The sequence below is a fragment of the Oreochromis niloticus genome, unplaced genomic scaffold (assembly GCF_001858045.2).
Source record: "Oreochromis niloticus isolate F11D_XX unplaced genomic scaffold, O_niloticus_UMD_NMBU tig00007327_pilon, whole genome shotgun sequence".
Taxonomy (NCBI): Eukaryota; Metazoa; Chordata; class Actinopteri; order Cichliformes; family Cichlidae; genus Oreochromis; species Oreochromis niloticus.
In genome coordinates this window covers 112105-123835 of record NW_020328490.1, presented here as the reverse complement: position 1 = coordinate 123835, position 11731 = coordinate 112105, and the positions used below count along the sequence as shown (strand labels likewise).

At 40.5% G+C, this 11731-nt stretch overlaps 1 long non-coding RNA gene across 3 annotated transcripts; it reads left to right on the top strand.

Moving 5' to 3' along the window:
- Positions 1–2993: 2993 nt before the first annotated feature.
- Positions 2994–11375, top strand: LOC109200359 (uncharacterized). 3 transcript variants are annotated; one of them, XR_002060527.2, is made up of 6 exons: positions 2994–3949; positions 4284–4412; positions 8325–8472; positions 10621–10700; positions 10812–10979; positions 11156–11375. It is a non-coding gene; the product is annotated as an uncharacterized LOC109200359 (long non-coding RNA). The 3 variants fall into 3 exon arrangements; XR_003218227.1 differs by lacking the exons at positions 10621–10700; positions 10812–10979; positions 11156–11375 and having other exon boundaries at positions 8325–9176; XR_003218228.1 differs by lacking the exons at positions 10621–10700; positions 10812–10979; positions 11156–11375 and having other exon boundaries at positions 4284–4417; positions 8325–9176.
- Positions 11376–11731: the final 356 nt, after the last annotated feature.

Sequence of the window (11731 nt, the reverse complement as noted above, 5' to 3'; positions counted from 1 at the left end):
GGAGGAATAAATTATTGAAGTTAACTCAGAAAGATCAATTGGAGAAAAAGAGTCTAACTTGACATTGATGGTACTAAAAGTAGCTGTAGACGATATTACATCTGTGGGATGATTATTGGTAATTTTTTCTCTAATGATAAAAATTTTATTTGTGAAGAAGTTCATGAAGTCATTACTAGTTAACGTTAAAGGGATTGTTGGCTCAGTAGAGCTCTGACTTTTTGTCAGCCTGGCTACAGTGCTGAAGAGAAACCTGGGGTTGTTCTTATTTTCTTCAATCAGTGATGAATAGTAAGATGTTCTGGCTTTGCGGAGGGCTTTCTTATAAAGCAGCAAACTATTTCTCCAGGCTAAATGATGATCCTCTAAATTTGTGACACGCCATTTCCTCTCCAGCTTACGGGTTATCTGCTTTAGGCTACGTGTTTGAGAATTATACCACGGAGTCAGGGACTTTGGATTTGAGGCCTTAGTTTTCACAGGAGCTACAGTATCCAGAGTCGTACGTAGTGAGAAGGTAAAATTATTAACAAGATAATCGACCTCTGTTGGAGTAGCGTTCAGATAGCAGCGTTCAGATATATTCAAGGAATGCGAATGCAAATGTATGAAGGAAAGATTGTCCAGTCAAAAATTGAGTGTATTTGGAAGGCAAGTCCGAGTAAGATGGATCCGAACCCATCAGCACCTTAACCAAAGGGCTGGAAACATCACACAAGTTCCAAATCTGCAAAACCTAGTATTCAAAAGCACATGCAAAAACTTCCAAGTCAGTGTCAGTGGTGCATCTGCGGGGGAGGCGGACACACCTAAGCGGCATCTGCAATCATGCCTCACCGGCCTAAATGTCTGTACTGGGTCCTGAGTTTTGTTGTTTTTGTGTATGTGTAGGTGCAGCTGATAATAATTATAATTCAAATTTGACAAATGTGCAGGGAGAAAGCTTATTAAATTTTTAACCTAGAGAGTGGATAGTGAAAAAACTCAAGTTACGAAGGCACTGAACGGCAATATTTCTGTCCGTGTTACGGCAAAATGCCCGAGTAATGAAATCCGCTGGCTCTGATTGGCTGAGCCTACAATGCCCACAATGCCTTCCGAATCATGTGATAACCCCTTGGCTTCCGTACGTGCGCTTTGCTGTTCCACTTGAGCGACGTATTGTTGTTCTAGTTCAGGCTACGTGTTTGACATGTAAGAAGGGAAATAGAAACACATGGGAGACATAACATAACATGACAGGGAGGAAGCAAAACTGACAACACTTGCAATAGGACACAAGACTGTCAAAGTAAAACAGGAAACATTTCTTTGTTCCTTTTGGATGAAAAAAGGTGAAGCTTGCAAGGCTAAATCTGTGCTTATGCTGTGCTGACAGACATAAGAAGAGGACAGATCCGAGGTCCACAGCTGGAGGCTGAACCAGCTGCTGGTACTCTCTATAATGAGAGGGAAATGTGGAAGTCCTTTGATTTTATTTTTAACAGTGACCACGGCTTTCTCCAGTTCCTCATCAAAAGAAATAAATTATGCAGATAGAAAAAAGAAAATCTGTCAATAATTAAAAAAAAATAAAAATTTATGGTTCCTTTATTTTGTTCAGGCTGTTCAGACATCTTAGCAAAATCATGTTTTAGAAATTATAAATAATGAAGTTAATTGTTTTTATGCTTATTTATCGTGGCACTTAGTGCCACGATGTTGAGCTGTACAGTATTCAACAGTTATAATTTTAGAGGTTTCACATTAAAAAAATTCTAATAAAGATTTGGACATGCATAAAACGGTCTCGTGTTTATTAAACGAAACCGAAAGCATGGTTAATACAACACTCTTTAACGAACAGTTATACTGCAGGTTCTGTGCATGTGGACAGACGGCATCCTTAAGCCGACTGTGCTGCAGCCTTTAGATTTTCATATCAAATAAGTTTTCATGCAATTCTGTTCTGGGTCTACCTTGACCTTTAGTTTTTTATTTTTATTTTTTTTGGGTGACAGTTTATGCAGTGAAGGAAATAAGATCTGTCCCCCATCATCTCTGTGCCTTAACATCAAACAGCAGATCGTCAGTCCATTTCCTTTATTAAAGCTTTCTTTATTTCACACTTTTCCACCTTAACCACTTGGATGTGGAAAACTGAAAACTTTTTCAGTTTTCCACATAAGAAAAGTGGAGATAACGGTGCGCGGGCAAGTCCTCCGACCTTGGCTCCTGGAAGTTCACAACAGGACATCCAAACCCTTTGCCCACCCTCCCTCACCCATTGGGGTCCTGACAGATTCATTAAACGGTATACTCCAACTTAACAACACCTTCGGAATACAAGAAATTGTTAAAACCAACCCACCCAAACCGTATATCTGGAGGTAAAAGACACAAGAGAAACACATTTTTACAACCCACATCTCATGTACATTCAAACCCAGTGGCACATAAGTATTTAATCTGTCTGTCCAGATCCTCTCCATCCTCCTCCAAAAAGAAAAAAATGTTTTTATATTTAATGTAAACAAAAAATGCTTAACCAAAATGTGGAAAGGAAAAGTCACAAAAAAACAATAAAGAACAAAGGAAGGTGTGCATAACTGTTTATTTAAAAAATAAACACAAAAAACCACGACGTTTTTCGACCGTACACGGTCTTCTTCAGGTGTGGCACACAGAAAACTACTTGCTAGGTTAGCTGGCAATAGTTGGACAGGCAGAAATGTGCTCTCATCGAGTGCCGAGTGGAAAATGAGCTCCTGTGCGAGCTCCGCCTTTTATATTCTCCCCTCGGCTGTCTAAATTCCCATTCGTCTTTTGAACTTATGTTCGGTAGAAATGAATTTTCTCTTTATTTTTTAATCTGCATTATGTTTTAGCTATTTTTAAGCCAAAATTAACATATTTGAACTCTATGAAATTACTTTTTAATGAATTTTAAAACCAAATTAATTTAATCACTGTTTTTATTCCCAATTTGTTTTTAATGCATTTTTAACTGTAAATAGTCCTGCAAACCCTATGAATTGTACTGATAAAATTGTGAACCCTGTTTTTTAGAATTTTAATCCAATTTTTCAAGAATTTTGACTAATTAAATTCCCCATTACTAATTTATACGCAATATAAATATGAAAAATCAAAAGGGTTGGGTTTAGGATTAAGTTTAAAAATGAGTTTGGGTGGGGATGAAGTGGTTAAGGTTAGGGCTAACATACAGGGCTGGGGTTAGGGTTAGGACAAGACAAAGGACTTTGCTGGGGTTAGACCAGGGGTGGGCAATCTCAGTCCACGAGGGCCGGTGTCCCTGCTGGTTTTAGATGTGTCCTCGAACCAACACAGCTGATTTAAATGGCTAAATTAGCTCCTCAACATGTCCTGAAGTTCTCCAGAGGCCTGGTAACGAACTAATCATGTGATTCAGGTGTGTTGACCCAAGGTGAGATCTAAAGGCCCCTATGATGTCATCCAGGAACTGAAGGTAAAAAAGAGGTTTGTGTCGGCATTTCTTCAAAGCACCTGCCTCCCATATTTAAAGATCAACGCACTCAAACTACACTCTGATTCTTTGTGTTTTTGATGATGTTCAGGTTGTCACTGGTTCATTAGTATTTTTTAGTTTTTTAGTAGATTGGCATAGGAGGGGGCATATCTGTTCCCTCCACCTGCAGGTACCGATTCCCATTAAATTGCATCTCAAGCAAAGCTCTAAAAGCTGTAATATCTCCTCATCTGGTCTCTGGGCATTTGGGTTTCAACTGAAGACATTTTGTACTGTGTTCAAACCTAAGTCTGTACTAATGTTCGTGTACAGGCTCTCGATGTCGATCGTAAACAACAGAGCATTGCTGGGTAGCACTATTTGTCTGACAACCTCCAAAAAGTGATAAGTGTCTTTCAGGTAGCTCGGATGTTTGGTGGAGAGGGGGCCCAAGAAGTGGTCTATATACAGAGAGACATTGTAAGTACAGTCCGACACTATAGGTCTGCCTAATGGCACCCAATGTGGTATTGGCCAGCTCCCTGGTTCTTTATGGATTTTCGGTAGCAAATATAATTGTCTTTCACGAGGGGAGGTGGGTCCAAACAAAAAATCCCGCTGTTTCGCGGTGATGTATTTTTTATAATATAACCGATTGATGATATTATAAATTAGGTTTTGTGACGTTTTTTGTAGACTCTCCCGTGTTGGCCTATAGTATTTAGTATTTGCAAGCTGTCTGTGTGCCTCCCATACATACTGTTGTTTATCCATAATAACAATTTTGCTACCCTTGGGGGCTGTTTTCTTGCAGCTCCCTAATTACTTCCTCCCATCCCCCCGTTTACTACTGGAAGAAATCGATGAAAAATATGAATGTCTGACTGTATGAGTTCCCTCACCTCACCACTAACCTGCTCCCATGTTGGCTCCCAGTGAGATGGTAAGGTAAATTTTGCCTCTGTATTAGTTTTATTTTTATTATTGTATTGTGAAAAATAATCCATGAGTTTAATTCTGCTGTGATATAAATGGAGATCCCTCGGTATGTAAATTAGTCCGTTCTGTGGGGCGAAACAATTCAGATAAATTTAATACATTATTTGGTACCAATCACACAGAATCACTCAAATCAAATACTGACAGCATTCACACAGTTAAAATCACTCAAAATATGCTTTCATACAAGTATTTTTGACATGCTGTTCATAATCAGAAAGAGCAAGTCAAAGAAAAACAATTGAAACCTCTAATCACTCTCACAGCACACACAAAAATGGAAACTAGTTCTTTATGCTTTTGGACTGGATTGAGTCGCTACAATCCTTTTAGACAGGGACTTTCAATCTGATCAGGTCCCCACAGGTAGCCTTTCCTCCACCCATTGTAATCTGGAAAAGTCACCTTATATTTGTTTGTCCGGAAATTTTTTACAGCGCTGTTATTCACTCTTGCAGGCCTGCTTAGAACAAAAATGAGAAAAGAGAGCTGATTATTAGCTCATCAAAACACAAAACAAAATCACCTGACAGGATTTCTAAGTGCACTGTTACCATTTTAAAGTGCCCAATTCTAGACATGTCCATGTTTAATAAAACTTCCTCTATTAAAATAAAACAAAAAACAATAGAGGTAGTAGACAACATCCAGTAACTGCGTCTGTCCTTTTACAAGAGAAGAAAAATAAACCCATATCGGACAATTCTCCCCATCTTAGACAAAATCTGACCATAAATGTCCTTTCTAAGTCATGTTCTTCTCTTCACACAACTCTTGGCCTCCAAGGCATAAACTTTGGACTTATAACCGTCATATAAGTCCTCACAGCGCACCAAGCATGGAGAAAACTCAACCTCAGTGCTTCAAAATTCTCACACAAGATTCAAAAACTGTTTCTGTCATTTATCTGCCCAAGGACTTCATCAAATGGACCTCGCTTGGTCCAGTAATCTTCAGCACATGTATATCACTGCCGCCAGTGCTGATTTAAAAACAGTTTCTTGTCTCAATGCACCCAGTATTAACTTATCACATGGACTGCAGCCGATCCATCAATATCAACACAATTGTGTATCCCCATGTACACAACTTATTCTTCACTTGTATCACAGCACATCTAGTAATATTTCACAATTACTTCAACATGGTAAACATTGATTTTCCTTTAAAATCAATTTACCATTAGAACTCAAGATCACAGCTGACTCGATTCTCTGAAATCCTGAGTCAGTTAAACACCTTGCTCAACTCAAGGTGTCCTTTTCTCGGACTTCCTCGTCCGAACTCACTCTTTTTACCCCGGCATCTCACCATTTGCTGCTTTCCTTTTTAGCCTGCTGCTTACTTGGCAGCCTCATCTGCTTTCTGGTTCCCTTGTGCCACCAATGTGGTTGCTTGAGAGTATCCTTTGCATTTTATGACACTGACCTCGTTTGGGTCATCCAGGACCTTTTCCAGTCCTCCCATTTCTTTCTTCTTTGAAATGTGAGCATTTGTTGCCGCTCTGAAGCCTGCTCTCTTCCATTGAGTGGGCTCCACGTGTGCTGCCCCAAATGCATAAGCTGAATCTGTGTATGTCTTCGCTCTCTTTTCTTTAGCCAGTCTCAGGGCCCTGCTCAGTGCAATTTCTTCTGCTCTCTGAGCTGACTGTTGCCCCTTCAAGTCTCCAGGTCTCTCCGACTTTTCTTCAGCTTCAGCTTTCTTGGTGCAGTCATGTGGTTCTCCTGACTGCATCGGCTAGTTGATTCTCCACTGTGTCATATGGTACATCATTCAGGAGCTCCAGTTCCTCTTTGTTTATGGACAGAGTCTGTATCTGTCCCTCTAGTTTCTTATTTTCCTGTTGCAAATCTTGCAAAGACTTTAGGATGCTCTTTACATCCTCTTTCATCCAACCGGATATTCCTTGGCACATGATCATCCATTTGCAACACTCACTGTGGTTCTCTTTCAATGTTTTCATCTCTGCACTGGTCTTCCTGTTCACTTACTGGCCCAGTGTGTCTTCATTCAGCTGCTTCAGTTTCTGAAGCAGCTGAAGTATGCACCAAGCCAACCACAATTATCAGCTCAACAATGTTAATCTTGTATTCACCTCATGAATGCACCAAACCAGCCACTTTTGGTGTAAACACGCACAAAGCTTGAAAATCACCCCCTCTGTTCTCTCAGTCCTTTAATTCAGCTGCACACAGCTGTTCACTGAGAAATAGGAAGTCAGCTCAGGCAGTCAAAAGACTGAGCAAATATAAACTCTCTGCTGGTTTTAAAATCAATAAAAACAAAACGTCAAGATCCACTATCTTCAATTCAACATCCAGTATCTCAACACTGTATGTTGTCACAGAGATCACCCACTGTAATTCAATTTTCATAGACCCAAAAGTAAGCATATTATTTCCCTAATCACAAGTGAAACCGTGTTTCACCCAGTAATACGTAATCAAACTTTAAAGTGAAACCAAAACTCTTCTTTTTCGAAACTGAAAAGAGGAAGTAACCAGCACCCAATTCTAACTGCGTAGGCTGTTACTCAACAGCTCACACACACACAGAGACAGACCCAGGGCAATTCTTCCTGGATCATTTATCAACATTCAAACCAACACAGTCCGCACTGACTATTCTTCTGGACCTCAGCGGATCCACCAAACTTCAGACCACGCCGGATCTGTTAATATCAACAACGCTGTACACCCAGCTGATTCTACACTTCAGACCACGCCGGATCTGTTACTCCAGCACAATAAACACTGATTTTTCCTTCAAAATCAGTTTACCAAGAGCCACAAAACCGTTTCTGACTCTATTTTCTGAAATTCTAAATCCCGTCTCATTCACTGCTGAAGTTCTAGTTCAATGAACACATGTGTCGCAGTTTAAAATTAAAAGAGGAAGTTGTTCACACCCAACAGCTGCAATGAATGTGTGTGTGTGTGTCTATTCGAACACAAGCTTTCTCAAATCACACAAAATATAGCATCAAAAAGTCCTTTTCTGACTCCTATTGTCAGGCAATTCATCACCTGAAAATCATGGGATCCGACACTATTTCAAAACCTGGGTATCTGCCAGGCAGTGATACACGCAACATTCAGTGTCAAATCAGTCAACCTTGACGCCTGCACTGACTCAGAGTAGACTCAGAAATATTCACTCAATACTTCTCACAACCAGCAATGTTTCTTTACAGGACCACAGCAGATCCACTGACATTTATCAACATTAACTCAGTAATGTCAACATTTATTCTTCTCAACATTACTTTCTCAGAAAACCTATCAAACACTTGGCTTCCTGAAATTCTGCCTCACATGAGAAAACCTTGCACAACCCAAGGTTTGTTTGTCGGACCTCTATGTCCAAGATTACTTTCTCTATGAAACAATAACTTTATACCAACATGATCCTCTGATCATAACCAATTTTAATACCGAGGTCCCAAGTCGTCGGCAGATGGTCAGTCTGGAGTGACCGCAACCTTAGCGGGCTCTAAAGGACGTCTCCGATAGAGGGGGGTCTCCACCCCTGAACTTTAAAGTTATTTCACCTTCAATATCTTAACTTATTTCACCTTCAATATTCTAAAGACACCTTATTGTCTTTCTCACTTTTATCAACAAACATCAAGCTTGACCTTTTCAACATCTTATGAAGCTTCAATTTCTCAACAATTACTCAAACAGACATCCATCAGTAATTTAGCTGAGTAAATTTAGAATATAATATTTCAATCAGCACATTTTGATTTAACAGGCTGTGCCTACCTTTTTTGTCAGGGCCCTGAACACTCAGCCGAACCACTGGGTCCCGTCTGCCTGTTTGACCACCTCTGGCCTCTGTTTTTCTCCACCAGAACCTCAGAACCGGGTCAATGGACTCAGATATCCGGGTCACGGCACCAAAACTGTCCCGATTCGAAATACTGAGATCCAAAACAAAATACCAAAGGCCCAGAAGGATGCAATCAAACGGAAGAGTTTATTGAATACACATGCGGGGAGGTACGAACTGCCAAACATCAGTTGTAGAACTCCGCCCAAAAATACACTTCAGATTGCTTTTATAACATCAGGGTTGGTTAACGCCCCTTCTCGCGTTTTACAAGAACGTAATTTGCATATTTTACAGACAATGAGCAATTTTAAGAGATAAATGCAAACACTGACGTTCCCCTTTCTGGCATCTTCTCCAAATATGGCGATGATCTCAGGCCCTGAAGATCTCCAGGGACTTGTCCTCCTCTTTGGCCCATCCTCTGTCACCTGTTACTAGGCAAACTCAAATGCAACAAGAAGCTGAATACATTCAGGCCTTCACTCAAGCCTGCTTCTTGATTATATGTATTATATGTGTTTTGTAGGCGTGTATGCATTGAACCTTCCATAGCTCCAAGTCACTTACTCCATGTTTCGCCGGGACATTCACGCCCAACGGAGCTTTCAACCTTTTAATTAATTGACTGAGCCACAACTCTTTAATAAGCACAGAATGCAATGTGTATAACATGATTACAGTTGCGCCTGCAATGAGAGATTATTATGTGATTATGATAACACCTGTAATACAGACTTTAATGTAATGTCAGCAGCTTCAATAACTGCTTCAATGAAGTGATTATTATATGGTTTAATGCAATGATCATGACTTAATGCAAAGTTAATTAATGCAATCATAATGCTGATAATAAGTATAAGTAGCAGTAAAATATTCCCTTATTCCACATACGTGAAACATTTTAAATGATAACAAGTCACCTGCCACCAGCAACATTCCTGTAACAAGGTAGAAGCTGCAATCAGTTTTTGGCAGTGACTTTTATATATCCTTTATTTATCCAGTTAAAAAAAAATCTTATTGACATTAGAAATTTATTTTTTAAGAGTAATCTGGCCAAGAGGACAGCAGACAGCGGAACAAATATAACATTACAACCAGAGTTATAAAGAGTTATACTTGAACAACAGGTAATTATTGTATATATAAAACCCCTTAGTAAACCATGTTCACCGAAGTGTATTTACCAACATACATAAAGATATTACACATATTACACTCGGAAACATTGGAAATCAGTTTTGGCAGGCGAACACTTTTTGGCACAACGCCGGCAATATTTCAATTATCTGTGTAATTAGCTAAGTAATTCCTAAATGCGTGTAGATTAAAGGAAATGATTTTACCTGGATATGATTGTCTCTGATGAGCCTAAGGTACAAAACGTGCGGGCGACGACGATAAGGTTTTTCTAGCTCCTCGAGAAATAAAATTGTCCACACAACGGAGCGACATTTCTGGGTCTATTTTAAAGTTTTCGCGCTGTGGCGCTAGCGATTGGGAAAAACACGCAAGTAAGGGCGGAGTTGAAGACTAGGAGGCTGTCCACAGCCCATCTGTTATGTTGGATAACTCATTGTTTGTTCAATAAAGTTTCTGATTCGTTCAACTCGTTTGAGCTGTGAGCCAGGAGGAAGGGGTTAGTGAGTCCTGAGTGATTCGCTTATGCTATGATTCAGCACAGCAAGGGAGGGGGTGAGTAACTCAAATGTGCTGTACGCATGCTAGCTGAGCGATGTTACTGTGAACCGAGGAGCTATTGTCTTGATGTGAGCTTGTACTCAGGGATTTTTCTTCCAGTTCAGAGCAGGAATGTTTTTGTTAATAAACTGGCTGTTGTTTTTTCCCCCACAATTTTAATTATAAGCTAGATATATTTCTACTAATGGAATTAGTTTGCTAACAGCAACAGTCAGTGAGTCAGTTGCGCTTGTGAATCATGATTCACGAGTCAGTAAAGTGATTCTCGAGTATTGAACGATTCGTTCACGAATCGAACATCACTAAATTTTTGGGTTCAGATGAGGTCAGACCCCCTCATCATCATGTTGTTAGTTTTATTTCCCACCAGCTTTGCCCGGCCGCTTACACTCCTTTCACCTGTTGACAGGGGATTTCTTTAAATCACCCTGCCGTTCTTCAGCTGAGACATCTGAGTTAGAAAACACAAACACTGCAGAAGTTTTTCACTCACGAGTGGGCAGTCATGGAACGCAGGATCTGTGACTCATCACTGTCTGCGTTCTTTATTTATACAGTTCTGTGTCTGTGTGTGTGTGTATGTGTGTGTGTGTGTGTGTGTTTGAACTCCCCAGGGGGCGCCCCTGTACCGTCAGCTAGAACTCTGGCAGCAGAAGAATAGGTCTGATTGATAATCTGGGACCCGTCACTGCAGGTCTGTATCTCCGGGCTAGCCTAGACATTTTCAGTCTGATGGAATGAATGAGATTTAGTCACAGTCTGTTTTTTTCTCTAATTTGTACTTCGCTCCTATTCGCTCTATCAGTAGGTTTTCTCCAATTTGTTCTGGGCTGGACAAAATCATCACCTGTCTGAGGAATCGGTGGCCCAACCTTAACCTCCCCAGGCCTTGCACCTGTCGGTTCTGGATCCTGAATGGACCCAATCACCTTTTCATCGTTTCCAGGAACAATAGGAGAAATAACCCGGCTTGGTGAGACGTCCCCTAACCCTATCAAAGGGTAGATTGTGAGTCCCGAACAGTGGGATTTCTCGTGACCTGAACTTTAGGGTACAGGGACGTCTGATTTAATCTGTTCACTTGGCTCAGGGGTGGGAATTCCTCCTCGCTCTCTAAGTTTAATTCCTCTGCTGTCTCTTCTCCAAAAGATTCTACAGAAGGCGAGGGAGCAGAGATGTCTGAGCCCTCCAAGTTTTCAGTGACTGACTGTACCATCGTACCTGCAGCTAACCTGGCTTTGTAACGCTTTGTCATCCAGTGAAAAGCTGAAAAGCTTCCCATGTTATGTGACCATGGTTTACAATAATCTTAGTGTAATGTTTTGCAACCATGTCTGCGTGTTCCTTCCCACTGCCTCCCTAAGGTCCTCCGTGGGGAGGAGGGTCTGATAAATGCTGTAAGTTTTAATATCTGTCTCCTCATTTCCTTAGGGGAAGTTTGGGTTAGAATAGCTTTGTCAATGATGTTTTGTGATGTATGGCCTGCATTAATTTGAAGTAACTTTTTGCTACCCGTCTAGTCATTCAACGGTTGGTATACAAAATGATGATTACGTCGCGGACCTGTTTGTCCCCTCCCTCTGAATATTGCTGTGGTGTTTTCTGGCAGATGGATGACCAAAAGAATGTTAAGCTGCATTATAGAGTGTGACAGCTGCTGGTAAGAACGACCTAAAGTTTAAAGATAAAGTTTCCCTCAAATCTGAAATATATTTTGGGGAGGAT